The sequence below is a fragment of the Ruditapes philippinarum genome, unplaced genomic scaffold, assembly GCF_026571515.1.
Source record: "Ruditapes philippinarum isolate M1 unplaced genomic scaffold, ASM2657151v2 ctg5534_1_1_1_1, whole genome shotgun sequence".
NCBI classification, from domain to species: Eukaryota; Metazoa; Mollusca; class Bivalvia; order Venerida; family Veneridae; genus Ruditapes; species Ruditapes philippinarum.
The window spans coordinates 3,416-9,862 of NW_026852949.1; positions in this window are offsets into that span (position 1 = coordinate 3,416).

The following is a 6,447-nucleotide window of genomic DNA, read 5'->3' on the forward strand; positions in this document are numbered from 1 at the left end:
ACTATTAACCTACAATATGATAGCAGTATTTATGACATTGACTACTAACAATATAATAGCTTTATTTATCACAAACCTGTGCCGACTTTACATTAGGTACCATTCAATCCTACAAAATTTCAATGAAATTGCATAAGTAGTATTGGAGAAGTGAAAAATCACTAAATGGGCCATAACTCTTACAAAAATCATTGAACTGGAAAATGCCGACAATATGCACAACTAGACATAGTATTGGTTATTCCTGTGAAGTTTGGAATGGACAGACGTACAAAGAGACAAATAGACTGACAACAGGAAGTGATCGCTATAATGTCATGGATGTTTAGAAGCATGTTACAGCTACTGTGTACCAGCTGACAAAACTCTAACTAGCAAAAATGCTTTTTACATTCAAAGACCATTAATCATTAAACTGAAAAACCCGTGCAATCAAAGCAAGTATTTGAGCTATTAATAAATCCTGTAAAGTTTCATTGAAATTGCACAAGTAGTTTCAGAGAACTTATCCGGACAAACTTAAAATATCAAAATCATTAAAGGGCCATAACTATGACAACAAGAGCTGTCAGTAGGACAGCAACGCTCGACTATTCTTAGTGCTTGATAGTAAAAAAAAATGCTTGATACAGTTACCTCCTCCTGTTTACAGGTTGGGGTCATGATGGTGAACAAGTGTGCAAAGTTTCAAAGCCATATGTCAATGGACTTTGAAAATATTTGAACTGTTACAAAAACTTTAACGTAAATTCTAATTCGAAAAAGGGGCATAATTCTGTCAAAATGCTTGATAGAGTTACCTCCTCCTGTCTACAGGTTGGGGTCATGATGGTGAACAAGTGTGCAAAGTTTCAAAGCCATATGTCAATGGACTTTGAAAATATTTGAACTATTACAAAAACTTTAACATAAGTGGTTACGCCGACGCTCGGGTGAATAGTCGAGCTAAAAATTATTGAATTGTAAAATCCTGAAAAGATGCAGAACTATACTTGGTACTGATCATTCCTGTAAAGTTTGGATGAAATTACACCAGTTGTTTCTGAGTAGTCCGGAAAAGTTTTTTTTAAGGACTGACAAACAGACTTCCGGTCGATATGGAATAAGGTGCCATTTCTTTTTTATTTTCTTTTGTTTAATAAAGGGCCAATGGCCCCTTACTCTATTGTTACAGAATGAACTCTTATTGTTCTCTTAGTTCGATGACTCACTATCCTTATTGGGATGTGCGGACGGACAGACAACTGAGAAGTGATCCCTATGTGTCGCAGCTACTTTGTAAAAAAATCGAATAATTATTATAAAACAATATCATTGATGAACAGAAAGAAATGAATAATACAAACTACACATGTACAAATACTGAAAATGTATTATAAGTGAATGAAGTATTTATACAAATCTATTGACATGAAAGTAAATCCAAAAATCAGAAAATTAACATATATATACTGGACAATATTAAATAATCACTGACATATCAGGCAGTGGCCACAGATATTTCAATCAAAAATTCTCTGATTTTCCTTTGTAAAATAATTGTTTTCCTTAAAATCTTGTACTGACAAAACTTTATATACTGCTTCCATCAACCATTGACCCTGAGAACTGAATAATGGTGTAAAAAAAATAATAAGAACTTGTAATAATCTTGTCCAAATGATATCAATAATAACACTACATTAATACAAGAGACCCTAGAGCAGGGCCAATATTGAATGACAATTAATGGGGCCATAGTTTGAACAATCTTGGTAAAGATGATACTAAAAATATCTAAACTTAAAGCCTAATATTTTTTATAAGACTTTTGGGTCAATATTGACTCTTTATCTTGGTAAAGGTTCACTTGAGGATGCTACACATCAAATATCTAAACTCTAGACTTTTTTGTGTTTTTTTTTCCTATAAAGATTTAAAGATCTCAGTGCATGGCTAGTATTGACCCATCTTGATATAGGTACACGGGGATGTGACACACCAAATATTCAAGCTCTAGGCTTTGTTGTTTTTTACAAATTATTCAGTTTTTCAAATTGGTTGTAATGGCAAATTGAGTTTTCAATGGGATTTAATGTTTGGTTGCAATATGACATGTGGTTTAGGAAAAGAAATTGTTTAAAGAAATTATTGACAAATTACATCACACGACAATGGGCTGAAGGCTATCAATAGTGTTATTAGAATTATTACTTTACCTGGCAATAACCTGATGGTAACTATTATAACAGGTCTTTGAAAAACAAAAACTATTTGCTCACTATCTTCAATGGGATAATGACAAAATTAGCCCAGCAAGATTTCAATGCTGATAATTTGGTATCTGGTTTTTAATGTCTATCATTCACTTTTATGTAACAAACTAGAATTGTGTCCATAGGACACGGGTGCCCCCACCGCGCCACTGGTCTGTCAATTTTATGACTCTAGGTGAAATATTTTTTGAAAACTAAAAATCTTTTACTAAGTTTAGGGCAAGAACTTTACAAATACTGAATAAATCCGCAAGCAAACCCCAAGGTGCTAAGTACACATGCTGAACAACATTCTTGTAAACTTTCAGGCCTACAAGTAAAATACTTATAGAGCTATTCTTGAACAAGTTGAAAATTGCAAATTTATGCTACTGTAAGTCAAGGGCAATAACTCTAACAAAACTGAAAAAAAATCCACATGCAAAGTTCCAGGTGCACAGCTTCACAGTGATGTGAATCATTATTTCTGTAATTAAGTGATGTTGATCATTATTCCAGTAAAGTTGATTGATTCTAACTCAAGCACACAAGGAACAAATAACAACATAATAACATTAATAAGTCAAGGGAAATAACTCTACAAATACTGGATAAATCCACAAGCAAAACCAAAGGTGCACAACTACATATGCTGAGCAACCGTCCCGTAAGGTTTAATGACTCTATGTCAAATTCTTTTTGAGTTACATGCGACACAAGTTGAAAATTGCAAAAAAAATTCTAAGTCAAGGGCAATAACTCTCAAAATACTAAATAAATCCAGACGAAAATACCCAGGTGCACAACTACACATGCTGATCAAAATTCCTGTAAAGTTTCATGACTCTATGTTAAATCTTTTTTGAGTTACATGCGACACAAGTTGAAAATTGCAAAATTTTACTAAGTCAAGGGCAATAACTCTAAAAATACTAAATAAATCCAGACTAAAATACCCAGGTGCACAACTACACATGCTGATCAACATTCCTGTTAAGTCTCATGTCTCTAGGTCAAATACTTTTTGAGTTACATGCGACAAAAGTTGAAAATTGCAAAATTTACTAAGTCAAGGGCAGTAACTCTTAAAAAATACTAAATAAATCCAGACTAAAATACCCAGGTGCACAACTACACATGCTGATAAACATTCCTGTAAAGTTTCATGACTCTAGGTCAAATACTTTTTGAGTGACGTGCGACACAAAAGAGAACAGACGGAAGGACGGACAAGGGTAAATCAAAATGCCCGCCACTAAAGTGGGGGCACAAAAACTAAGTTTTTTTTTTTGTTTGGTTTATCGTCATTAGCTAGCTTGACATGGCTGGAACGCACAGTTGTGAGAGGCAAGTGATTTGAGGTCAACGACTAATCACTCGGCCACGACCCCCCCCCCCCAAAAGTATTTTTCTAGTTATATTTAATTACAGCTATGAAACGTAAATATTTGTTTCACATGTATTAATGTTATAATTCTAACAGATGAAATTTGAAGTAAAGTTCTTTGCAAAAAATCTATATACTGTAAATATGAATTAGGTATAGTAACTTTGTTAAACCATACTATTATGCTAATATCTATAATTTTACCAAATGTATAACAAATGCTATTATTCTTCAATCAGTACATCAATGAACATATCTAAAAACATACATATAATATTTTGTCCCATTAATTCAAGAAATAAGCATTCTACAAGTGCACAGCAATTTTATACCTTTTTCATTACTAGTAAATTAAACCATAAGACCATACATGAAAGGCAGCTTTAACGTTCAAAAATATACAAAACAAACTTCATATATTTATTCAACAGTTGTCTATGCAGAAAAATTATAAAAAAATCCCGATTTCATTAGAATGGCAATTCAAAAAAATAACTGACAGAAAAACAAAGGTTGATTAAAACTAAACTAGAACTGTGTCCAAAGGACACGGATGCCCCCAATGACAACATATATATGGTATATAGTGAAAAAAATCACATGGAATATCTTCTTACTTTCCAAATACAAAGTTGTCAAAATATATGAAATGTAGCTGTCAAAGTAGATTACATATCCATTATCATATGTATGAATACAGCATCTCTCTCTTTCTTCTTGACTTAAAAAATCATGTACACTGTTTACATGAGCCCACTCATTAGAATGGCAATTCAAAAAAATAACTTTGACAGAGAAACAAAGGTTGATTAAAACTTAACTAGAACTGTGTCCAAAAGGCACGGATGAAATGTAGCTGTCAAAGTAGATTACATATCCATTATCATATGTATGAATACAGCATCTCTCTCTTTCTTCTTGACTTAAACAAGAGCGATCGGTAATCACATGTGTCGCCTCATAATGGCCAATTTCATGTTGGGACAAATTTTGTGACAGACGGACAGACAGTGCACAACTAGACTTGGTACTGATCAATCATGTAAAGTTTGGATAAAATTGCACCAGTAGCTTATGAGGAGTAGTCCGGACAAGCTTTTGGTATCTGGCAACACACAGAAAAAAAAACCTTTATCAAAGGACCATAACTCAGCCAAAAATCATTCAACCGAAAAACCCATGCAATATGCGCAAGGACTTGAGCTACAGATCGATCCTGTAAAGTTTCATTAAAATTGCATAAGTGGTATAAGAGAACTAGTCCGGACAAACTTTAAAAATAAAAATTATTAAAGGGCCATAACTCTGACAAAAATCATTGAACCGGAAAATGCTGACAATATGCACAACTAGACTTGGTACTGATCATTCCTGTAAAGTTTGGATGAAATTGCACCAGTAGTTTATGAGGAGTAGTCCGGACAAGCTATTGTGTATCTGGCAACACACAGAAAAAAACACCTTTTTATCAAAGGGCCATAACTCGGCCAAAAATCATTCAACCGGAAACCCTTGCAATATGCGCAAGGACTTGAGCTACAGATCAATCCTGTAAAGTTTCATTGAAATTGCATTAGTGGTATAAGAGAAGTAGTCAGGACAAACTTTAAAATTAAAAATTATTAAAGGGCCATAACTCTTGACAAAAATCATTGAACCGGAAAATGCTGACAATATGCACAATAAGGCTTGATACTGATCATTCCTGTAAAGTTTGGATGAAATTGCACCAGTAGTTTATGAGGGGTAGTCTGGACAAGTTTTGTGACAGACGGACGGACAGACAGGCGGACAGACGGAGAAGTGATCCCTATATGTCGCCACTACTCCGTAGAGGCGACACAAAAATCATGTACACTGTTTACATGAGCCCGTTTCAGTAAAAATATTGCAAATCCACTAAACATGCATGAATGCTGTTCAGCCATTTTTAACTACTATGACTTCAACTTCCTGTATAAAATATCCCTTATCATTTTTCAAAAAACTATATACACTTTTGATTTTTTTTCAAATTCTGTATAAAATACCCCATAAAAATGCTACCACATGTGAATTACAATTGATGTAGCACTAATGGGGTTTTACAATAGTGGACAAAAAAGCCGAGCCAAGATAAAGTGGGATCATGATTCAATACTAATTTTCATTCAAAACCAACTGATACAGACTATTTCAGAGTTTTCAATGTATAGCTTGATACAAATCAAGCATAAACTACATTCTTTCCAACTAATTCCAGCAGACTTCCCTGTCTACCTTACTACCATCTACACATTAAGGTTGCTCATGCCTGTTTAAGCAAAATCTGCCATCCGGTTTAAGAGGAGTTGCGTTCACAAGATTTCTTCATAGTATGTAGTGAAAAAATCAACAAAGGGCCATAATTCTGTTAAATTTGGTCGCAGCAAATATTCCTTCCTTTACTAACATCTACACATAAAGATTGTTCATCCCTGGAAGTTTAAGCAAAATCTGCCATCAGGTTTAAGAGTTGCATTCACAAATTTCGGGACGTACAGACAGACGGACGGACAAGTGCAACGCCATATGCTCCCACTTTGTGTGGGCATAAAAATATTTAAGTTACTATTTTTTAATACATTAAAAAAAAAGCTACTTTGGTGAAAAGATAAACTGATCTGTTAAACAAAGAACTTTAATGAATTGACCAAAAAATAGGAATCATTACAAACGAAAATGATAGTACAGAATAATTAATTGGGCAAGCATGACAAGAAAATTTAGAATCTTAAAATCAGTCTGAAGCATTGATAAGTGTGTGAATCACAGTAACCATTTGAATTTCCATAACATTGAATCCCT